This window comes from Odocoileus virginianus, chromosome 24 (assembly GCF_023699985.2).
Source record: "Odocoileus virginianus isolate 20LAN1187 ecotype Illinois chromosome 24, Ovbor_1.2, whole genome shotgun sequence".
Classification (NCBI taxonomy): Eukaryota; Metazoa; Chordata; class Mammalia; order Artiodactyla; family Cervidae; genus Odocoileus; species Odocoileus virginianus.
In genome coordinates this window covers 1,589,722-1,615,557 of record NC_069697.1, presented here as the reverse complement: position 1 = coordinate 1,615,557, position 25,836 = coordinate 1,589,722, and the positions used below count along the sequence as shown (strand labels likewise).

At 37.7% G+C, this 25,836-nt stretch overlaps 1 protein-coding gene across 3 annotated transcripts in view; it reads right to left on the bottom strand.

Moving 5' to 3' along the window:
* TRHDE (thyrotropin releasing hormone degrading enzyme) overlaps positions 1 to 25,836 on the bottom strand; it is a 409,604-nt gene that overhangs the window by 310,642 nt on the left and 73,126 nt on the right. The gene's annotated exons all lie outside the window — the stretch shown is intronic.

The following is a 25,836-nucleotide window of genomic DNA, read 5'->3' as shown; positions in this document are numbered from 1 at the left end:
CATCTTAATAATGGGGGTGTTAAGCACCATATCACAGGTATATTGGCTCGTATTTTCCTCTTCTACACACTGCCCTGTGTTCCTTTGCCTGTCTCCCATTGATTCATTTACCTTTTTTCTCATGATTTGCAGTGGTCCTTGGTATATTCTAGACTGTAGTAGTTTGCCTGTGTGTTACTTACAAAAATTTCTCCTAGTCTGTGCTCTGTGTGTGTATGTGTTAGCTGCTCAGTCACATCCGATTCTTTGAGACTCTGTGGACTGTAGCCATCAGGATTCTCTGGCCGCCAGGATCCTTTGTCCATGGAATTCCCAGGCAAGAATACTGGAGTGGGTAGCCATTCCCTTCTCTAAAGGGTCTTCCTGGCCCAGGGAGGAAACCCAGGTCTCCTGCATTGCAGGCAGATTCTTCACCATCTGAGCCCCCAGTCTGTGGTAGTCTTGAACATTATGGTGATTTAGTTGCTCAGTCGTGTTTAATTCTTGTGACCCCCATGGGCGGGAGCCCTCCAGGCTTCTCTGTCCATAGGATTCTTCAGGCAAGAATACTGGAGTGGGTTGCCATTTCTTTCTCCAGGGGAATCTTCCCGACCCAGGGACAAAGCCCGGGTGTCCTGCATTGCAGGCAGATTCTTGACCAACTGAACTACAAGGGAAGCCACCTTGAACATTACATCCCTGATCAAACAGAATTTTTCACTTTGAATGCAGTCAAATAGCAAATGTTCCCTTTAAGAGACTGTGCTTTCTGTGTCTCTTTAAAGAAAGCTTTCAATGCCCTCAAGGTCAAAAAGATATTTTTTTCCTATATATTCTAAAATTTTTAAACTTTTGCTTTTCGAAATCAGATCTTTAACCCACGCAGAATGCATTTATGTGAATAATGGGAGAGAGCAACCTCATTTTGTTTTTTTTTTCTGTGTGGATGATCAATTGTCTCAGTACAGTTTGCTGAAGTCTTGCCTTCCCCACTGATTTATAATGCTCTTCTCCATATACCAAGTTCTCATACAAACTGAGATCTCCATTTTTTTCTATAGGTCAGTATGTCTATCATTGTACCAACATCACGTTCTGGAACCACTAAAACTAAATAATAAATTGTGAGGTCTAATAAGACCAGTGCTTTTCCTTAATTTTTTTTTACGGCTTCCTTATTATTCTACATGAATTTTAGGAAGATTTTTCACATTTACACAAAATACCCTGTTGAGGATTTTTATAAAATTACACTAGATTTGCATATTAAATTTATTCCTTCAAATGTTAGATCTTAACACCCATGCTCATGGACTACATCTTGATTATTTCAGTCTTTACCCCACTTTTAAATTTAACAATTTCCTTCATCTAAACCTTGCATCATATCTTCTGTTAGATTTACTTCTAGATACCTCGTGGTTTGTTGTTACTGTGAATGGGATTTGAAAAATCATATTTCTAATCTATTAGTTCTGATATTAGTCATATATTGATTTTAGTAAAGTACTTTGAAACTAAGTAACTGAAATAATTTTAATAGCTTTTCTGTGTTGATTGGTCTCAGTCAAGATTTCTAGAACAATGCCAGCTTTATTTAAAAAAAAAAAAAGCAGTGAAAGAAAGCATCCTTATCTTATTTTTTATTTGGAATGCTTCTATTGTTTCACCACCAACTATAATTCGTGCTGCCAGATAAGGAAATTCCCCTGTATTCACTGTCTGCCAAGAATTATGTCATGAATAGTGGTGGATTTTTCTAATGCTTTCCTCACATCTATTCAGATGATATTTTTCTTTTTTCCTGTGTTCTGTTAGCACAGTGAATCATAATAATAAATTTGCTAGTGTTAACTGTTTGCTTTACTGGGGCAGGGATGGGGAAGTGGCAACCTACTTAGATGTGTTGGTAAGCTTTCTGTTTAAGATAAGATTTAACTTTGCCCAGTGTTTTAACTGAAACATACCAACGCAGGCATGCCAAGTTGCTTCAGTTGTCTCCAGCTCTTTGCAACCCCATGGACTGTATCCTGCCAGGCCCCTCTGTCCATGAGATTCTCCAGGCAGGAATACTGGACGAGGTTGCCATGCCCTCCTCCAGGGGATCTTCCCTACCCAGGGACTGAAACCTCATTTCTTAGGTCTCCTGCACTTGGCAGACGGGTTCTTTACCGCTTGTGCCACCTGGGAAACCACCTAAAAAGCTGTGAACCTGATGCCTTTGTGTGTGAGAGGACAGATTTTGATTAGTGATTCACTTCTCTGTGGTTATTGATGATTCATATTTTTCTTAAAATTATGCATTTCAGGGACTTCTCTAGTGGCCCAGTGGCTAAGGTTCCAAGGCCCCAGTGCAGAAAGGCCTGCTCAGGGAACTAGACCTCACACACTGGGACTAAGACCTGGTACAGCCAAATAAATGAACATTTAAAAAAATTTCATCTAAGTCTTAAAAGCATGCAGAGTTTCTTCATAATATTCTCTCTTTTTAAAATCTCTCATCTATAGAGTTATTTCAATTCTAATAATATTTGTACTTACTTTTTTCTCTTATTAAAGTTGTCAGAGCTATGTCTAATCATCTTTTCAAAGAAGTCTCAACAATTTTCATTAAGCGTATTATTTCGTAATTTTTTATTTCATTAATTTCTAAGCTTATTTTATTATTTTCTTGCTTTTTTCTTTCATTATATTCTGTTATTTCTCTGATTCAATAAAATGATCAACTGATGAATTTTAAATTATTCATGTCTTAAATACAATCTTTTGTTCTATATCCTTTAAGGCTCTAAGTTCCTTCTATGTATAGTTTTAGTTGCATCCATGAAATTTAATAAGCAGTGTTCTCATTTTTTTTCATTAATTTCTAAACATTTTTTAAGTTTCTGTTTCACCCATAAACTATTTAGAAGTATGCTTTTACCTTCTGATGTATGTAATTTTTAGGTTATTTTTTTATTATTGTTATCTAGCTTTACTGTCAAAAGGATGGCCCATTTGACACTGATTCTTGGTATTTCTTCAGAATTTTTGTAGACTAGCAGTTGATAAATTCTATAAGCAATGGATCCAGATGCTTGAAAATAATGTTTAACCACTAAAATGGTTCTAAAACATACTGAGATTAATATTATGTTGTTTATAACTTCCAAACCTCTATTAGGTTTTTGTTTTATGTTCCTGAGAAAGATTTTAGAATCTCCCACAAGTTCATTGAGTTGATTGTCCATCTATACTTCTGTCAATTTCTGCCTTATGTACTTTGAGTCAACATTAGGTGCATATGGGTACATGTTGTCCAGGTGACATTATATGTCTTATAATTTCAGCTTCATTAATGTGAACGCCTTAAAATCTATTTTACCAAGTAACATTGACTTTATCCTTCCTTTTACATTCAAAATTGTGGGCTTTATATTTAACATGAATCTTCTGTCAGGCCATAGCACCATATGTTACTTCTTTACTCAGCTTTTTATTCGATTTATTTAAAATAAAACAAAAACAGCTTTACTCATTCTTTAGTTTAATAGGCAAATTTAGTGTAAACAGATATACAGATATAGCTACAGACAGATTCTGATCCTGTTTTACTATATTTTTCAATGTTTTCTATTCATCTTGCTTTTAGTTTCCCTCTTTTCTCTCCTCTCCTGCTTTATAGTAGATCTATCATTTTTCTCTAGCCTATTTTTATCCTTTTCATCATTTCAAAATTGTATAATCTGTTTCTATCTGCTCCTTCAGTGCCTGCAGTTTGGTATGAATGCATGATGACTTTACAGTCTAATATTAATCCATACCTCTACATGCCTAGAGAACAAGGACCTGAACACACTATACATTCAGTGTAGTGTCGTTATCAAGTGACGAGGTCTGGAGCTAGATTACCTGGATCCGGATCCTGGCTCTATCTCCTACTAACATTCACTAGGTAGGTTGCTAACCAACACTCTGCATCAGACCCTTCATCAGAAAAATAAAGCTAATATAAAAACACTAGTCCTAATTGCTTGACAATTCAATTAGTCACTACATGGAAGGGCTGAGAGAAGTAGCTCGTATATGCTACCTGTTATAAACTTTCATTTTCCTAATATACTATTAAACTATTGTTATAGTAATTTTTTACATCATCAAAGTTAGTCATTATTATTATTTAACAGGTGATACTTATTTAAATTTACCAAAAGGTTTACCAATCTTTGCTTTACCATTGCTTCTCTCTTTCTATATTAAATTTTCTTCTTCCTGGGGTGTACCCTAGAGTCATTCTTTCCACAATGGTCTGTAAACAGAAAACTCTTCTAGTCTTTCTTTGTCTGAAAATGTCTATATTTTGCCTTCACTCATAATAATTTATCAGAATATGGAAGCCCAATTAGGCCACAACTTTTAACTTTCTTTCAACATTTTGAAAATGTCTATCACACTATCTAGGAGACTCTGTTATCACTGATGTGATGTCTACTTATTCCTTTCTCAAGAAGTGACCTTTCTTTTCTCTCTAGTCACTTTCTTTAAACATTCATTGTTGTAGTTTCATCTTTAATTGGTGCCTAACTCTTTTGCAACCCCACAACTATACCCTGCCAGGCAGTTCTATCCATGGGATTTCCCAGGCAAGAATATTCAAGTGGGTTGCCATTTCCTTCTCCAGGGGATCTTTCTGACCCCTGATCAAATTCATGTCTCTTGCATTGCAAGCAGATTCTTTACCACTTAGCCACGTGGGAAGCCCTTTTTTAAACATGATAGTTCTAAATTTTCAGAAACAGAACTAACAGTACCATGAGCCCCTGTATTACCATTTCCTAGATTCAACAGTTATCAAGAGTTTGCTTCATCTATACATTTTCTTTCTTCACCAAAGTATTTTAAAGGAAATCATAGACATTTAGTCATTTACTCATACTATATACATCTTCAAAACTATTTCTTTTAATGTAATGTTGATGCAATTATACATATTATGAAATCATCTTCAGCTGTGCTCACAGTTTTTTTTTTCCTTGAGTTTGGAGTTTCATAGTTTTACCACAATGTTTCTGATGTGACTGCGTTTCCTTATCTTGCTCAGGTCACTTTTGATCCGCCCGTCCCCCCAGCTTCAATACACTATCCCTAACCTAATCCATCACCAAGTCCTTTTATTTAACCTTCTTAATAGATTTTTAATCCATCACTTCCCTCCCTATTCACTACCATCCAAGGAAAGTGATCCCATCTCTCTTCTGAACTTCTGTAATAACATAAAAATTTCTCACATCCATTCCACTCTATATCTAATCATCACAATGTAACCAGAAGGCTCTTTTTAGAATGCAAATTTGCTGATACAACCTCCATCTTCAAACTTTCATTTTCTCTGATGAAAAAGGTCTAGGGAGTCCATGTGGTCAGTCTCTAACCAGTCATGCATAAACTGTTCATTTCATCTTGATATAGCCCTTAATCTCTACCCTCCACCACATCCCTAACCATTTCCTAATTCACTTCAGTTCAGTTCAGTTCAGTCGCTCAGTCATGTCTGACTCTTTGCAACACCATGGACTGCAGCATGCCAGGCCTCCCTATCCATCACCAACTCCCGGAGTTTACACAAACTCATGTCCATCAATTTGGTGATGCCATCCAGCCATTGCATCCTCTGTCATCCCCTTCTCCTCCTGCCCCCAATCCCTCCCAGCATCAGGGTCTTTTCCAATGAGTCAGCTCTTTGCATGAGGTGGCCAAAGTATTGGAGTTTCAGCTTCAGCATCAGTCCTTCCAATGAACACCCAGGACTGATCTCCTTCAGGATGGACTGCTTGGATCTCCTTGCAGCCCAAGGGACTCTCAAGAGTCTGCTCCAACACCACAGTTCAAAAGTGTCAATATTTCGGTGCTCAGCTTTCTTTATAGCCCAACTCTCACATCCATATATGACCACTGGAAAAACGATAGCCTTGACTAGATGCACCTTGGTTGGCAAAGTAATGTCTCTGCTTTTTTTTTTTTTCCATTTATTTTTATTAGTTGGAGGCTAATTACTTTACAATATTGTAGTGGTTTTTGTCATACATTGACATGAATCAGCCATGGATTTACATGTGTTCCCCATTCCGATCCCCCTCCCACCTCCCTCCCCATCCGATCCCTCTGGGTCATCCCAGTGCACCAGGCCCGAGCACTTGTCTCATGCATCCAACCCGGGGTGGTGGTCTGTTTCACCCTTGATAGTATACTTGTTTCAATGCTGTTCTCTCAGAACATCCCACCCTCGCCTTCTCCCACAGAGTTCAAAAGTCTGTTCTGTACATCTGTGTCTCTTTTTCTGTTTTGCATATAGGGTTAGCATTACCATCTTTTTAAATTCCATCTGTATGAGTTAGTATACTGTATTGGTCTTTATCTTTCTGGCTTACTTCACTCTGTATAATGGGCTCCAGTTTCATCCATCTCACTAGAACTGATCAAATGAATTCTTTTTAATGGCTGAGTAATATTCCATGGTGTATATGTACCACAGCTTCCTTATCCATTCGTTTGCTGATGGGCATCTAGGTTGCTTCCATGTCCTGGCTATTATAAACAGTGCTGCGATGAACACTGGGGTACACGTGTCTCTTTCAGATCTGGTTTCCTCGGTGTGTATGCCCAGAAGAGGGATTGCATAAAAACCATATGATTATCTCAATAGATGCAGAAAAAGTCTTGACAAAATTCAACATCCATTTATGATAAAAACTCTCCAGAAAGCAGGAATAGAAGGAACATGCCTCAACAAATAAAAGCTACAGCAAACATTATCCTCAATGGTGAAAAATTGAAAACATTTCCCCTAAAATCAGGAGCTAAACAAGGGTGCCCACTCTCACCACTACTATTCAACATAGTTTTGGAAGTGTTGGCCACAACAATCAGAGCAGAAAAAGAAATAAAAGGAATCCACATAGGAAAATAAGAAGTGAAACTCTCACTGTTTGCAGATGACATGATCCTCTACATAGAAAACCCTGAACACTCTACCAGCAAATTACTAGAGCTAATCAATGAATATAGTAAAGTTGCAGGATATAAAATTAACACACAGAAATCCCTTGCATTCCTATACACTAACAATGAGAAAACAGAAAGAGAAATTAAGGAAACAATACCATTCACCATTGCAACAAAAAGAATAAAATACTTAGGAGTATATCTACCTAAAGAAACAAAAGACCTATACATAGAAAACTATAAAACACTGATGAAAGAAATCAAAGAGGACACAAACAGATGGAGAAATATACTGTGTTCATGGATTGGAAGGATCAATATTGTGAAAATGACTATACTACCCAAAGCAATCTATAGATTCAATGCAAACCCTATCAAGCTAAAAACGGTATTCTTCACAGAACTAGAAGAAATAATTTCACAATTTGTATGGAAATACAAAAAACCTCGAATAGCCAAAGCCATCTTGAGAAAGAAGAATGGAACTGGAGGAATCAACCTGCCTGACTTCAGGCTCTACTACAAATCCACAGTCATCAAGACAGTATGGTACTGGCACAAAGACAGAAATATGGATCAATGGAACAGAATAGAAAGCCCAGAGATAAATCCACGAACTTATGGTCACCTTATCTTTGACAAAGGAGGCAAGCATATACAATGGAAAAAAGACAACCTCTTTATCAAGTGGTGCTGGGAAAACTGGTCAACTACTTGTAAAAGAATGAAACTAGCAACACTTTCTAACACCATACAAAAAAATAAACTCAAAATGGATTAAAGATCTAAATGTAAGACCAGAAACTATAAAACTCCTAGACGAGAACATAGGCAAAACACTCTCTGACAAAAATCACAGCAGAATCCTCTATGACCCACATCCCAGAATATTGGAAATAAAAGCAAAAATAAACAAATGGGACCTAATTAAACTTAAAAGCTTTTGCACAACAAAGGACTATAAGCAGGGTGAAAAGACAGCCCTCAGAATGGGAGAAAATAATAGCAAATGAAGCAACAGACAAAGGATTAATCTCAAAAATATACAAGCAACCCCTGCAGCTCAATTCCAGAAAAATAAATGACCCAATCAAAAAATGGGCCAAAGAACTAAACAGACATTTCTCCAAAGAAGACATACAGATGTCTCTGCTTTTTAATATGCTGTCTAGGTTGGTCATAACTTTCCTTCCAAGGAGTAAAGCGTCTTTTAATTTCATGGCTGCAATCACCATCTGCAGTGATTTTGGAGCCCCCCCAAAATAAAGTCTGACACTGTTTCCACTGTTTCCCCATCTATTTGCCATGCAGTGATGGGACCAGATGCCATGATCTTAGTTTTCTGAATGTTGAGCTTTAAGCCAACTTTTTCACTCTCCCCTTTCACTTTCATCAAGAGGCTTTTCAGTTTTCACTCTCTGCCATAAGGGTGGTGTCATCTGCGTATCTGAGGTTATTGATATTTCTCCCGGCATTCTTGATTCCAGCTTGTGCTTCTTCCAGCCCAGCGTTTCTCATGATATACTCTGCACAGAAGTTAAATAAGCAGAGTGACAATATACAACCTTGACGTACTCCTTTTCCTATTTGGAACCAGTCTGTTGTACCATGTCCAGTTCTAACTGTTGCTTCCTGACCTGCATACAGGTTTCTCAAGAGACAAGTCAGGTGGTCTGGTATTCCCATCTCTTTCAGAATTTTCCACAGTTTGTTGTGATCCACACAGTCAAAGGCTTTGGCATAGTCAATAAAGCAGAAATAGATGTTTTTCTGGAACTCTCTTGCTTTCTTGATGATACAGCGGATGTTGGCAATTTGATCTCTGGTTCCTCTGTCTTTTCTAAAATCAGTTTGAACATCTGGAAGTTCACAGTTCACGTATTGCTGAAGCCTGACTTGGAGAATTTTGGGCATTACTTTACTAGCGTATGAGATGAGTGCAATTTTGCAGTAGTTTGAGCACTCTTTGGCATTGCCTTTCTTGGGTATTGGAATGAAAACTGACCTTTTCCAGGCCTGTGGCCATTGCTGAGTTTTCCAAATTTGTTGGCATATTGAGTACAGCACTTTCACAGCATCATTATTCAGGTCTCAATTGGAATTCCATCACCTCCACTAGCTTTGTTCATAGTGATGCTTTCTAAGGCCCACTTGACTTCACATTCCAGGATGTCTGGCTCTAGGTGAGTGACCACACCATCATGATTATCTGGGTCATGAAGATCTTTTTTGTACAGTTCTTCTGTGTATTCTTACCACCTCTTCTTAATATCTTGTGCTTCTGTTAGGTCCATACCATTTCTGTCCTTTATTGAACCCATCTTTGCATGAAATATTCCCTTGGTATCTTAACTTTAAAAAATATTTATTTATTGGGCTGTGTGATGTCTTAGTTACAGCATCCAGGATCTCTAGTTGCAGCATGCAAACTCTTAGTTGTGGCATATAGGATTTAGTTCCTTCATCAGTAATCAAACTCAGGCCTCCAACGTTGGGAGCGCCGAGCCTTAGCCACTGGACCGCCAGAGAAGTTCCACTTCCTAACTGACTTTTAATAGTCTTTCAGTTTTCCTCATTCCTTCTCTAGGAAAACTATCCTTGGAATCCAAATCTAGATGAAGGTTTTTGCATCACTCTGTTTTAATAAATCCTGAGAGAGAATACTTGGCACAATTGTAATTTGGTACTTTAATTTTTGATGTGGCTATTTGATATATATCAGTTTCCCCAGAAGAATAAGAGTTCCAAGAAAGTTCTTAATTGTACCCCCACACCTAAAAGAGGAATTGGCACAAAGCAGGAACTCACATCAGTACTGGTCAAGTGAATGGATGAACACATGAATCTCCAGGCATTTGGCCTCTGTGCTTCCACTCCACTCTGCAAATTCCTATCATACTTATCACATTTGACATTATTAATAGTTTTCCATTCAGTTTCCCCAAATATGTTGTGATATCCTAAGGGGCAGATAATGTGTTTGGTTCATTTCTGTATCTTCAGCAACTGGCCTAGTGCCTGTATGTAATATGTATTTACTTATAAAGCAAGAAATTAGTGGAGAGACACTAATGTTGATTGACTCCCAGGCACATGGAACTGAGTTGATCATTCTTTTTAATTTATACATTCTTCATTCCGACTTTAGTTATCTGAAGGCTTTTTATACTTCAGATACAGATTTAGATTCAAGGGACAGGCCAATAAAGTAGAATAAAATTTGGTCCCCACAGAGCTTATGTCATGTCGTGCTTTCATCAGAGATCTGTGAGTTTCCTCTTCTGTTCTAGATTTGATTTTTATTACTGCTTTCCTACTTAAACCCTATTTCCAAGACCATTTTTCACTTCTTGGTAACTACTCCTATGAACCTTCTAACTACCCATCATACCTGTCTTTATGTGAACGTATGTCAAGGAAAACACACTGTATCATATGTGTATGTATTTTTTATATAAATGATATTATGTTATAGAGCTTCCCTGACGGCTCAGTCAGTATGGAATCTGCTTGCAATGAGGGAGACCCAGGTTCAGTGATCTCATCCTTTTCTTTTTTAACTTTTACTATTTGTTCACTCAACTACTTTTGAAATCTATTCATGTCTTTGAATATAAAATCTAGCTAATTTCTGGAAATTAACATTACAAGCATCACCATCCTATCCATTTTCCTAGAAAAGGACTCCTGTGACACTCTCAACTGCCCACATTCCCAGCATCAGCGCAATAAGCATCCTAGTGCGTGTCTCCGAGTGCAATGACTTGACAGTTTCTCTCTGGTCAATGCCCAAGAACAGAACTGCCAGAATATCATGGTCAGCATACCTATCTTCCCTAAGAACTACTGCTGCTCCTTGAAATGGCCATACCAGCTTAGATGCCACAAATAGTGAAAAAGGACTCTCCTCATCTTTCCATTCTCATCAGCACCTGATATTACTTGATTTCACATTTTTGAAAATCTGACAAGTGTAGGTATTAGGTTGGTTATTATATATTCAATACACATTTCTCTGGCAACTAGTGAGCCTGAGTTTCCATATACATATGAGGGATCTGATACCAGATTCCCATTTAGTATTCAAAGAGTTATCTTATTAACTGTTTTGTGACTCAGTTTACTTCCTCTGTAAAGCAGAATGATAGTAATACTTCTATTGTGAAGAATTAAATGGTCAAAAAAATTAAGCACCCAGAAAAAAATCTGGTACAAAGAAGTTTTCAATAAATGTTGGCTATTTTATAACTATTTTCTATTATTTTCATTCACATATCCTCTCCTGTAAATTGCCTATTTATAACTTTGAACTATGTTTCTTCTATATTTCCTGCATACTCCTTGCTGACTTACATGAGCTTCTTGTACAGTCCAAATATCAATCTCCTGCAAATCTTTCTAAATGAATAAGTAAATGAGTGATCAGATAAACATGCCAGCTTTGTCTTATAGAACTCCAGCTGTTTGTTCTTTCTGTTCACTCCCTTACTGGGTCATTTTTGTGAACAAAACATTGAATCTCAATATAATTTTAATATGGTCAATAAATTTTAAATAAAATTTAATTTATATTTCATTTTTCTAAGTCAACAACACACAAATACAAAATTGCAGGATGACATATCTTAGCTTTTCTGTGAAAAAGTTAAACAATTCTATTTGTGGTTTTTATTGGGAAATTATTAGAAAAGCAGAATTATAGCACAAAGAGCTATAGAGACTGCAAATTGTCTCAAGTACTTTATTTCCATTTCAAGCTCAATATTTAACTAGAATAATCCCTAAAATGGGATTGCAAAATAATTTCCTGCAAGATTACTAAAGGAAATATTTATCACTCTTACAGGGCCACTTTTAATAAAATTCTTAGAAATCTGTTATAAAAACACAGAGAAAATCATAGAAAACAACAAATTAGAGCTATAAACATTTATTTATAACATTTATATATAAACATATAGACATTTACTGCTACAAACATTTGATAAGGATTAGTGTTTCTAACTGTTGTTTCTTGATCTGCATACAGATTTCACAGGAGGCAGATAAGGTGGTCTGGTATTCCCAACTCGAAGAATTTTCCAGTTTATTGTGATCCACACAGTTAAAGGCTTTAGTATAGTCAATGACGTAGATGTTTTTCTGGAATTCTGTTGCTTTTTTTATGATCCAACAAATGTTGGCAATTTGATCTCTGATTCCTCTGCCTTTCCTAAGTCCAGCTTGAACATCTGGAAGTTCTCAGTTCACGTACTGTTGAAGACTAGCCTGGAGAATTTTGAGCATTTCTTTGCTAGTGTGTGAGATGAGTGCAACTGTGTGGTAGTTCAAACATTCTTTGGCATTTCCTTTCTTTGGGACTAGAATGAAAACTGATCTTTTCCAGTCCTGTGGCCACTGCTGAGTTTTCCAAATGTCCTGGCATATTGAGTGTGACACTTCCACGGCATCATCTTTTAGGATTTGAAAAAGCTAAGCTGGAATTCCATCACCTTCACTAGCTTTGATTGGAGTGATGCTTCCTAAGGCCCACTTGACTTCACACTTCAGGATGTCTGGCTCCAGGTGAGTGATCACACAGTCATGGTTAGCAGCATCATAAAGATCTTTTTTGTATCATTATTCTGTGTATTCTTGCCACCTCTTCTTAATATCTCCTGCTTCTGTTAGGTCCATACCATTTCTATCCTTTATTGAGCCCATCTTTGCATGAAATGTTTCCTTGGTATCTCTAATTTTCTTGAAGAGATCTCTAGTCTTTCCCATTCTACTGTTTTCCTCTACTTTTTTGCATTGATCACTGAGGAAGGCTTTCTTATCTCTCCTTGCTATTCTTTGGCACTCTACATTCAGATGGATATATCTTTCTTTTTTTCTTTTGCCTTTTGCTTCTCTTCTTTCCTCAGCTATTTGCAAGACCTCCTCAAACAACCGTTCTGCCTTTTTTCATTTCTTTTTCTTAGGGATAGTTTTGATCACCACCTCCTGTACAATGTTATGAACCTCATCCATAGTTCTTCAGGCACTCTATCAGATCTAATCCCTTGAACCTATTTGTCACTTCCACTGTATAATCAGAAGGGATTTGATTTAGGTTATACCTGAATGGTCCAGTGGTTTTCCCTACTTTCTTCAGTTTAAGTCTGAACTTTGCAATAAGGAGTTCATGATCGGAGCCACAGTCTGCTTCTGGTCTTGTTTTTGCTGACTGTATAGAGCTTCTCCATCTTCGGCTGCAAAGAATATAATCAATCTAACTTCAGTGTTGACCATCTGGTGATGTCCATGTGTAGAGTCATCTCTTGTGTTGTTGGAAGAGAGTGTTTGCTATGACCAGTCCGTTCTCTTGGCAAAACTCTGTTAGCCTTTGCCCTGCTTCATTTTGTACTCCAAGGCCAAACTTGCCTGTTGCTCCAGGTAACACTTGAATTCCAACTTTTGCATTCCAGTCCCCTATAATGAAAAGGACATTCTTTTTTGATGTTAGTTCTAGAAGGTCTTGTAGAACCAGACATGGAATAAAGAACTGGTTCAGAATTGGGAAAGGAGTATGTCAAGCCTGCATATTGTCACCCTGCTTATTTAACTTATATGCAGAGTACAGCATGTGAAATGCTGGGCTGGATAAAGCACAAGCTAGAATCAAGATTGTCGGGAGAAATATCAATAACCTCAGATATGCAGATAACAACACCCTTATGGCAGAAAGCAAAGAGGAACTAAAGAGTCTCCTGATGGAAGTGAAAGAGGGGATTGAAAAAGCTGACTTAAAATTCAGCATTCAAAAAACTAAGATTATGGCATCTGTCCCAACACTTCATGGCAAATAGATGGGGAAACAATGGAAAAAGTGACAGACATTATTTTGGGGGGCTCCAAAATCACTGCAGATAATGATTGCAGCCATGAAATTAAAAGACACTTGCTCCTTGGAAGAAACCTAGACAGCATATTAAAAAGCAGAGACATTACTTTGACAACAAATGTCCTTATAGTCAAAGCTATGGTTTTTCTAGTAGTCATGTAAGGATGTGAGAGTTGGACTACAAAGAAAGCTGAGCACTGAAGTATTGATGTTTTTGAACTGTGGTGTTGGAGAAGACTCTTGAAATTCCCTTGGACTGCGAGGAGATCAAACCAGTCAATCTTAAAGGAAATCAGTCCTGAATATTCATTGGAAGGACTGACGCTAAAGCTGAAGGTTCAATACTTTGGCCACCTGATACAAAGAGCTGACTCATTAGAAAAGACCCTGATGCTGTAAAAGATTGAAGGCAGGAGGAGAAGGTGATGACAGAGGATAAGATGGTTGGATGCCATCACCAACTCGATGGACATGAGTTTGAGCAAGCTCTGAGAGTTGGTCATGGACAGGGAAGTCTGGCGTGCTGCAGTTCATGGGCTCGCAAAGAGATAGGACTGAGCAACTGAATTGAAGGATTAGCATTTAATGAAAATCTTTGAGAAGAACCCTATAGTTTGTGACCCTTTCATAGCAACTCAAAACAACACACAAACTAACAACGAACTTCTCAGTTCAGATCTGCATAGGAAGTCTATGAATACTATACCTTATTTTTAAGAAGAGATGCAAAGGTGTCAGTAAAAAAAAAGTAATTGTCTCCTTCATGAAAGAGTGCAATTTATATAAAAATGAGAGGGTGAATGAAGGATCACAGCTAAATAAGAAATAGAATAATGGCCAATCACCACCATTTCCACATGCCATCTTGATGGCCTTCTGAAACCTGAGGCTTCTGTATGATTCTTGTCATTTGTTTCAATGGAAAGACTAGGTGATGTAGATAAGAATTCTTCCATGACAGAGAAGACATCCTGGTAACAGTAACCTGTTCCAATAAGGATTAGGAATATTCTAAGTAGGTAAAACAGACACAATTTTTAAAAGTTAGCCAAATCTCTTTTTTTCTAACTAATTCCAAAGAAGATACGCAGATTCGTCTAGTTTATTTCATGAACATCATTAGATGTTGGAGTTACAATTATGAGCAAAAACTCACAACATCCCAAGTGGTTATGACTCAGCAGGGGAGACAAATGTTAACTCTAAATCACATCAAAGTGGAATTATTCTGAAAGTCAGAATCACAGTCAATGTTATTATGAAAGTCTATAGTGAAAGAATCTGACATAGTCTGAAAGATCAGAGAAAGCTCCCCTCAGCCAACCTCTGTAGGCACAGGATGAGTTAAACTGGTGAAAGGAACAGCATGTTCCAAACTCTATGGTGTAAGAGAGTGTAGGAAGCTCACAACTATGCCTGGGCTAGACAGTATAAAGGAGATGCAAGATAAAGGTAAGAGAAGGGTCTCCAGAAGGTGCCTGGCTATTTGGCTATCTTACATGTTTAATCTTTAAGTGAAATGGAAAGCTATTGATGGACTTTAAGAAGGCAGGCTCCAATGTGGAGAATGAATTGGGAGAAACAACAAGAATGGAAACCAATTATAAAAAATGTTTCTATAGTCCGCGTGAGAGACAGAAGTGACTTGAAATGAGGTGGTAGTGCTAGAGATGAAAAGAAGAGATGCTGGGACTCTAGAGATACTGAAGGGCAGAATCAATAAAATGAGATAGCAAAGGGCAACTGCAACAAAAGCCTCTTTCATGATTTCTCTAAGAATCCGCTGAGCCATTGTCCTGCTCACCCCATTACGGCTGCTGGTCGGTCACATCCCTGCAAGTTAAGACGGAGCTGCACTCTCACTACTGTTTGGACACCCAGGCAGAATTTTCCATGCATTCATTAAAGAAATCAATTCAGCACTATTTACAATAAAGAACAGTTTTAACTGCAGATATTCTGTAATCTCCACTTCTGTAACATGGCAGAACATATTTTCTAGCTCAACCTATGATCCTATTTAACCCTGTGGGACATAAGCTATTTTCTTTTCTTTTCTTTTTTTTTTTTTTTTGACATAAGCTATTTTCATTGCTGTTAACTTTACTTGCTTCCTCAGGATGTCTGATTATAATACACAGGATTCCTACTTCCCAGGGCTTCATTCCTTTCCAAGGATTTGTTCCAGTTTATGAAATATTTTATCTGAAAAACAAGTAGAAATTTCAAAAAAAAAAAAGTCTAATCTTTTCCTCTGGATCTTCTACTAGTTGAATAAGATGTATATGATAGATAAACAAACATATTTATATATTCTACAAAAATTTCTCCTCCAAGTTCACAGTCAATTGTATACAAATGCCTAGTTCTACTTGGTTAGGTTTAGATTCTTTTATTATAGACACTCATAGTGATACTGACTACGATCCTGCCATTCAGAGTAATTTCACCTTTGTGTGATTCTAAAATTACTTGTCTCCTTTGCTAAGCCATAACCACTAAGGATGCTGGAAGTTTCTGCCATATTCACTGCCAATTGGACTACCAGATTTATTTCTTAACATCCATTCACACATTCTGAAAATATACTAATTTTAATTTTAGAATATATCTGTCCTCCCATTTTTCTACTGCTAATTTCTTATTAGCAATTTCAATAAACGGGTTTGGTACCTGGAAGATCAAAATCTAGCCAAGGAAAACCAGGCATATCAAACATCCACTGGAATTCTGGGCTTACAGGCAGGCATGGCTCAAAACACGGACTTTGGTTATCAATCTGATACTCTCTGACTTACTAGTTGTATGGCCTTGGGCAAGTTACTTAACCTAAATAAGCCTCATTTTTCCCACAAAAAGAAGATTAGAATAAAATATGTTGTACTGTATGTTATATTATGTAATATATAATATGCTTGGATATAACACATAAAATGCTTGGCACAGAGAAAATGACAGGAACTGTGGTCATCTTCCTGATTTCCTCCAGCAATGGCCATCCACCGAAAGACGGATGCGAGCGAGGTAAAGGTTGTGCCAATGAGCTCTCTCCTGGCATACTAGAAGAGGCAAGATTAAGTAAGTAATATAGGGAATTAGTAATAAATTCAAAGAACTGGGTAAGTGAATCTAGAATAGGTAGAGAGGGAAGATGTAAAATTGTATTTGCATGTCTGTTGAGTAGATTAAATGAAGGAGTAAGTTGTTGTTCTGAAGAAAAAAGTATATGGAGTATGGAAAATGGTATATACCACCAAGTGAAGAGGAAGAGGGAAGCACAGACTTGAATCTAATATCTCTGGTTTTTTAAATTATATTTTAGTTTTCTATAAGAACAAACATATTCTGGCTTATAACTAATACCATGCATAAGAAATGCATGACATATATTCCCATTTTACATATGAGGCAACAAAGCCTCAAAGAAGTGACACATTTATGCTCATTCATCTAGAAAATAACAGACCCAGACCTAAACCAGGTTTCTGCACTTCTGAGTCCCCTTCAAAGTGCCCTTTATGCTACACCAAAGTCAATCACAAGGCCACACAGCTTGGTCTTTTCTGACTGAAAGTGCATATGCAACTAGTTTTAGTCACAAATTACCACCCTCAACAATAAACAGATATTGGTAGATTTCAGTGTAAAGTAATCAGGGTCTACTACTCAGGACACTGTAAGGCTGTATATTTGTCTACAAACCAAAAAGAGTCAAAGAGGCCAAAGAGTCTGCCAATTACCTTTCAAGGAAATTCTCTTACTAAAAGTAAAACATAGAAAGCAAACAAACAACCATATTTGCATTCACTGTTCCCAGGCATCACATGAAGCCACTTCAACAACAGCATTTCTGGCGACAATCCTTTCAAGATTACCATATAATGCTTAGAAATTTCAGAAGCATAAAGAACAACTATTTGTCTAATAATGCCAATGAAATAAAGTCAGGCAGATTAGAAATAAAACTATGCATCTCCATGATGACTATAGAATATTTGTATGAGAAAATAAATTTCTGATGAAAAAAATGGTTAGCATTTTTCAGAATGCAAAGATATTCATAGGACAAAATGGTAAAAATGCATGCTTAGCTAAACTCAACTTTATGTATGAGAAATCATAACTACTGTATAAAATCCACAGTAGAAATGAAACAGGATTACATCACTGACGATTGCTATATTAATGGACCGGAGGGGACTACATTTCCTGAAGCTAAACATGTTGGAGGAGAAAACATACAATTCAGCTTGAAAAAGCAAACTCCATTAACCATGAAATAGGGAAACAAAAAAATCAAACTTTCCATATACTATATCCTACTGGAAAAAAAATATCTATTAGCAAAAAAGACCTCTACTAGACAAACTGTTTTCAACTCAAAGCAAGTATAAAGATAAAAGATTTAAAGTCAAGAAAAATTCGATAAATTTTATAGTGCTGATATTATTTTGGCCACACAGATCCATCAAACTACCAATATACATCTCTGAGTATATTGATCTCAAAAAAGGCATGCTGATTGGAGTGTACTTAAACACATTGTTAGTTTAAAAATTATCACAGGGACTACCACAGATTTCATATGAAATGTTCCAAGTTTATATTTCCATCATGAAATTACTCCAAACAACATCTACTCTGAAAAAGAAGTCTGAGCCTCTGCGATAGGAAGAGCAGGACAAATGAGAAAGATTTGACCCTTTCAGTCTACTTAAACTCATTAAGATTTATAACGGCTTCTAGAACAATCTTTTAAAAATATTGCACACCCAAAAGCAAAAGATGACCTGCATCCATTAAAGAGTTATTCAGATGGCAGAACTCCCAGATGGAGAAGATCAATGCCACTGTCAGATATGAGAGCAATTAATTATGTCACCACTGGTCCAGAGTGATGCAGAAGGGAGACTGCATAGCATATATACATGGAGAATTAAACAAGCAAATAGAGGCCTTCAACTGCTCTAATGGGATTAAAGAAATAAATTCCATGAAAAAATGCCATTGGTAATTTGATAGGGATTGCATTGAATGTGTAGATTGCCTTGGTTAGTATGGCGATCTCCAGATTCAATGCAATTCTTATCCAATTACCAAAGGCATTTTTCACAGAATTAGAACAAAAAAAATCTTAAAATTTGTATGAAGACACAAAAGATCCTGAATAGCAAAAGCAATCTTGACAAAAAAAAAATAAAGCTGGAGGAATCAGGCTCCTTGGCTTCAGACTATACTACAAAGCTAGGGTGATCAGAACAGTATAGTACTGACACAAAAGTAGAAATATAGGTCAGTGAAACAGGATTGAAAGCACAGAAAGAAATCTACACACCTGTGGTCAATTAATCTGTGACAAAGGAAGTGAGACTATACAATGGAGGAAAGGTAATCTCTTCAATAAACGCTGCTGGGAAACTGGACAGTTACATGTTAAAAAATGAAATTAGAACATTATTTAACACCATAAAAAAAAAAAAAAAAACCTCAAAATGGACTAAGGCCCTAATGCAAGACAGGATACTAAAAAACTCTTACAGAGGAAAACTTGGACGTAAACTGCAGCAGTATCTTTTTCAAGCTGTCTCCTAGAGTAATGGAAATAAAAACAAATGTTTAAAAATGGTACCTAATTAAACTCAAAAGCTTTTGCACAGCAAAGGAAGCCAAAGACAAAACGGAAAGACAATCCAGAGTGGGAGAAGATATTTGCAAACAATATGACTGACAAAATATTAGTTTCCAAAATTTACAAACTGATGAGCCAGCTCGTGGGGCTCAATATCAAAAAACAAAACAAAAAATCCAATCAAAAAATGGGCAGAAGACCTACATAGACGTTTCTCCAAAGAAGACATACAGATGGCCAAAAGGCACATGAAAAGATGCTCAACACTGCTAATTAGTAGAGAAATAAAATAAAAAATTATAATGAGATATCACCTCATACCAGTCAGAATGGTCATCATCAAAAAATCTACAAACAATAAATGCTAGAGGGGCTGTGGAGAAAACGGAGCACTCCTACAATGTTGATAAGAATGTAAATTGGTATAGCCACTATGGGGAGCCATATGGAGGTTCCTTAAAACACTAAATATAGAGCCACAATATGATCCAGCAATCCCACTCCTGGGCATGTATCCAGAGAAAAACATGGTTTGAAAAGATACATGCAGCCCAATGTTTAGTAGCTAAGACATGAAAGTGGCATCGCTCAGTCGTGTCCAACTCTTTGCGACCCCATGGACTGTAGCTTACCAAGCTCCTCCGTCCATGGGATTTTCCAGGCAAGAATACTAGAGTGGCCTGCCATTTCCTTCCCCAGGGGATCTTCCCAACCCAGGGATCGAACCTGGGTCTCCTGTATTATAGACAGACGCTTTACCATTTGAGGCACTAGGGAAGCCCCAAGACATGGAAGCAACCTAAGTGGTCACTGACAGATGATGCACAAAGAAGATGTGGTACATAAACAATGGAATACTACTCAGGTATTAAAAAGAATGAAATAATGCATATTTGCAGCTATATGAATGGACAAGGAGATTATCATACTATAGTAACTCAGAGAATAATAAGTATCATATTATATCGCTTATATGAGGAGCCTAAAAATATGATACAAATGAACTTATATACAAGACAGACTCAGAAAACTAACAGTTACCAGGGAGTACCGATTAGGGAGAGGGGTGGTTAGGGAGTTTGGGACTGACATGTACACACTGCCATATTTAAAATTAATAACCAAAAGAGCCTACTCTATGGGTGGGGAATTCTGCTCAACATTCTGCAATAACCTAAACGGAGAAAGAATTTTAAAAATAATGAGCACATGCAAATGTATAACCGAATCACTCTGCTATGTGCCTGAAAGTAACACAACCTTGTTAACCGACTGTGTGCCAATATAAAAAAAAACTTTTAACCTTAAAGAAAAACTCCAAGATGACTGACATATAAACATGTCATATAAACATATATGATATATAAACATATATGACTGACATATAAACTTGTGACATATAAAAAGTGGCTCAACTGCTACAGACAATGTGCAGGAATCCTCTCTAAGATGATCTCCGGTGAACCCTGCCTGCCGAAATTCATGCTCCTATGTAATCACTTCCTCTTGAGTATTACCTAGACCTGGCAACACGCGGCTGATGGGCAAATACTGCAGAAATAATGGGATGTCCATTCCAAGACTGGATTGTGAAAGAGTTTGGTCTCTGCCTTGCACTCCACTTGGCTCTTCCAGCTTGCTCACCTGTGAAGCCAACTGTCATGCTGTGAGCAGGCCTGTGGAAAGGCCTGCACGGCAAAGCACTGAAAGCAGTCTCCAGTCCACGCCAGCAAGCCCGGGTGCACCAACCACGGGGAGCTGAGCCCCACCAGTAATCGCGGCAGAGACTCAGAGCTTCTCCTCCCCAGCCACGCCCTGAGATGACGGCAGCCTCTGCCATGCCGAGACAGTGGCTGCGTGAGAAACCCTGAGTCAGATGACCCAACTACACTGCATCCACACTGCTGACCCACAGGAACCGTGAGATAATAACTGTCGTGTTTTAAGCACCATACTTCTGAGATAAGTTGTTACATATATATATATACACACACACACACACACACTATTCAACAAAAAGAACACTTTAATGACTTCATCGTTGAATAAATATACTGCTGACTTTAGAATGGAAATATCCTTGTGTCCACCCCAACTCTTATTACTCAATCCAGAACTTTGGTATCTCTCCCTTGGATTTGTCTCCTTGCTTTGAGTTCTGTCCCTCTGAATCCATGTGTTATGCGTTTATGTCCCTCAAAAATTCCTGTATCAATGTGATATGTCCTTAGAGTGTTTGCAGATGTAACTAACTAAGATTAGGTCATACTGGAATAGGTGGGTCCCTAATCCAACATGACTGATGCTCCTTGTAAAAAGTGGAAATCTGGACACAGGCATACAGAGAATGACATGGCGCCTGACCAAGCCAGGAGGGGGGAGACAAAAGGCCTGCAGCTGGTCAGAGCTCTACATGGGGACTTGGGCCTGGTTTCCACTTATCCTCTGACCCAGCACCACATGGATCAGAAGCGGTCCAGGCCCCATACTGCTCTCTAGCTTGCCTTTTGGATGCCATCAGCATCAGACTGCCTACCACTCTCCACACTCCCACCATGCTGCTCTCCCCGGCAAGTCTATGCTTGTGCTGCCCGCCGGCATGGGAAGCCCTTTCGTTTCCATCAGAACCTGACCCAGGGCCTAAAACATAGCAAGACTCAAAAGTCTGACTTGAATTAATGAATAAATGAACTTTATGGGCACCAGTACTTTGTCCACTGTTATTAGCTATGTGGCATTATTAAGCTCTTCAGGATTTAGTTTTCTCAGTAGTAAGGATAAACAATCACCACCTTGTTAAAAAGATTAAATAAGATGTTACATATGATAACTCTAGCAATAATATTGACTAAGCACTTACTTGCTAGGCCCTGGGCTTGGTGATTCACATAGACTATCTCATTTTAATCCTTTCACACATTAAGCCTAGGACTGTGTGACTATGTCAGTCGCTCAGTTGTGTCTGACTCTTTGCAACCCCACAGACTACAACCCGCCAGGCTTTCCTGTCCACAGAGTTCTCTAGGCAAGAATGGCAAGATTGCCATTCCCTTCTCTGGAAGAACTTCCCAACCCAGGGATCAAACCCCGGTCTCCTGTATTGCAGGCAGATTCTTTACCTAGGAGATAGGTGCTATTATTACACCCATTTTACAAAAGCAGAAACTGAGGCTTAAGAAGCTTACATTTACATAATAGGATTCAAACAAAAGCTTTTTACTCCTATGAAAGCAATAATATATTTCAGTAGTATTTAACTTGCAATAAAGTCCAATTTAAAAAATGATTAAAATGTTAATAAAGAAATAGCCCATATAATCTGCCTATATATTTAGTAAATCTTATACTGAAATGCAAATATTAGTGAGTGCAATGAAAACAAATTATAAGAAAAGTAATCAATATAGTCAAAGGAGATTAATATGATCCTTCCCAGGTGGTGCTAGTGGTAAATGACGGGGTTATTTTAAGAGAAGTTGGTTTAGACAGATAAGAATAACAATCACAAGATAAATTTTCAGTGAAAACAACACAATATAAATGACTGATTATGTTATAAACCAAACAGAGGTTCTCCAGCCCTGAGAAAGGCTCTCTCCCCTTAGAATCAAGAAGTTTAACCCTCTCTTTAGATACTTTAAATCACCCTATATCACATCCCAAACCATATTAGTCATACTATATTTTCTGCTTCAAGAAAAACCTATAAGAAACTACCTTAATTAAAAAGAGTACTAGTCATCAAATATGAATTACCTTAAACTAATACTGAGAACATAAACTCTAGGCACAATAAGCAGGAGAGTACATAAACTTAAAGTAACAGATAACAATATTAACATCACACCTGTCCCAAGACAAGAGTTTGAACGAATTCCAGAAGGTAGTAAAGGGCAGGGAAGCCCGCCACGCTGCAGTCCATGAGGTGCAGAGTCGGACACGACTGAGTGACTGACCAGACAAGAAAACGTGAATTGCTGTTGACCACGTCAGAATAATGTAAATTTTAATATTTAAATTCGCAAATCGATGCTCACATGGAGCAGTGACTTTTGTTGATGTTTCTCTCTGAGCTACTCATGTTGACATCCCCAACATACACGATTTAAACAGCAGAGTGAATGGGAACACACTGTGGGCAGAGGGAACGCTGCGGTGAGCGGACGGGAAGCAAGCCCAAGGGAGCGGATGCATGGCCGTGCACGGGCGATCCACCCTGCTTCACAGTGGACGCGAACAGTTCTAAAGCAACCGTACGCCAATAAAAATTATTTCACATAAATAAACCCAGAGCAAGAATCTTGATTCTGACAGCCATTAGCTATGTTACATAACCTCATTGCTCCTCAGTTTGCTCATCTGCAAAATGGAGACCCACTTCATAGGATGTAAGTATTATATGTAACGCACGTGAAACAGTGCCTGGCACAAAATAAATGCTATATGTTGGTGATGATTACTGGCGTTATCACTGAAATTAAATAATATCTTTCCATAAACCATATATTTGTGTCTCCTTTAAAATTCATATGTTGAAACCTAACCCTTGACATGATATACGGAGATGGAGCCTTTGGGAGGTAATTATATTTTGGCAAGGGAAGAGTAAATGGCTTCCCGCTGCAGTATCCTTGCCTGAAAAATCCCATGGGCAGAGGACCTGGTGGGCTGCAGTCCGTGGGATCGCAAGAGTCAGACATGACTAAGCAACTATGCACACGTATGTATGCACAGGATAGGAATAATGCCCTTACAAAACAAGACTAGAGAGTCCTGTCTCTCCCTCTCTCTCTCTTCACCATGTGAGGATACAGCAAGAATGCTGCCGCCTGAAACAAGTGCCTCCATCCTGGACACCCAAGCCTCCAGAACTGTGAGAAATAAATGCTTATTGTCTAAGCCATGCAATCTATAGTACTCTGTTATAGCAGCCTGAACTAAGACATATCTCAAAGCCTAGTTGCTACAATGGCCAGGCTCCAAAAAAAATGAAAACAAAAACTCTCTATCTGCGAATCATGTCTATAGAACTATATATTACACGCCACTATAATGAAGAAAGAAAATCAATGAATGTGTTCTATGTCCTATATGTCTAACTCCATCTTTAATATATAATATTAGGACAACAGAACTAACTCTTCCTCAGAGGTATCAGCTAAATATACTTATAAAATACATAGATTATATTCCAATGGTGTTCTCTTTACTCATTAATTGCTTACTTTACTAATTAATGAAAATTTAAAGGATTGATTTTTCTAATTCCATGTCTCAGTCACCTACATGAGCTACAGTCTTTTCATTATTGCTTTTTTAGAAATTAGAGTGCACACAAAGATATTATTTTGGGAGAAATACACATTTTTCAGTAGATACAGGGAACTCTCTCTTCTTGAAAAACTATTCTGTTCTCTGAGAGTTCAAAAAATTAGCTTGGCATACACATCTAAAAAGAAATGATTAGATAGAACTAAAACAAGTTTTAGCTCTGGTAGATTTAACTTGTTTCACTTACACCATACTTCTCAAGTATTTTCCAATCTAAAAAAAAAAAAAAAAGAGTTATATCCCCAGTTTTCTTTGAATTAGGTTATTGTATAATGATGCAAATAAGTGAACACGATCAAAGTATAACAATAAAACACACTAAAATTTAGAAAGACAAATATTGGTGATTCTTTCTCTAAATAAGCTCTAATTTTATTTTAGATAGCTTTATAGCCACAGAAATTTGGGAGTTTTTAAGGTCTTTTCTTATTTAAATCTTGAGCACTGATTTTGAATTGTGTTTCAAATCCTTTCTACCACTTCAGTTCAGTTCAGTCGCTCAGTTGTGTCCAAGTCTTTGTGACCCCATGGCTACAGGGGTGATGGCCTCCCTGTCCATCACCAACTCCCGGAGTTTACTCAAACTATTGTCCATTGAGTCAGTGATGCCATCCAACCATCTCATCCTCTGTCATCCCCTTCTTCCTCCTTCAATCTTTCCCAGCATCAGGGTCTTTTCCAGTAAGTCAGTTCTTTGCATCAGGTGGCCAAAGTATTAGAGTTTCAGCTTCAGCATCAGTCCTTTCAATGAATATTCACTATTGATTTCCTTTAGGATGGATTAGTTGGATCTCCTCACAGTCTAAGGAACTTTCATGAGTCTTCTCCAACACCACAGTTCAAAAGCATCAATTCTTTGGTGCTCAGCTTTCTTTTTAGTTCAACTCTCACATCCATACATGACTACTAGAAAAACTTAGCTTTGACTAGACAGACATTTGTTGGCAAAGTGATGTCTCTGCTTTTTAATATGCTGTCTAGGTTGGTCTTAACTTTCTTCCAAGGAGCAAGCGTCTTTTAATTTCATGGCTGCAGTCACCATTTGCAGTGA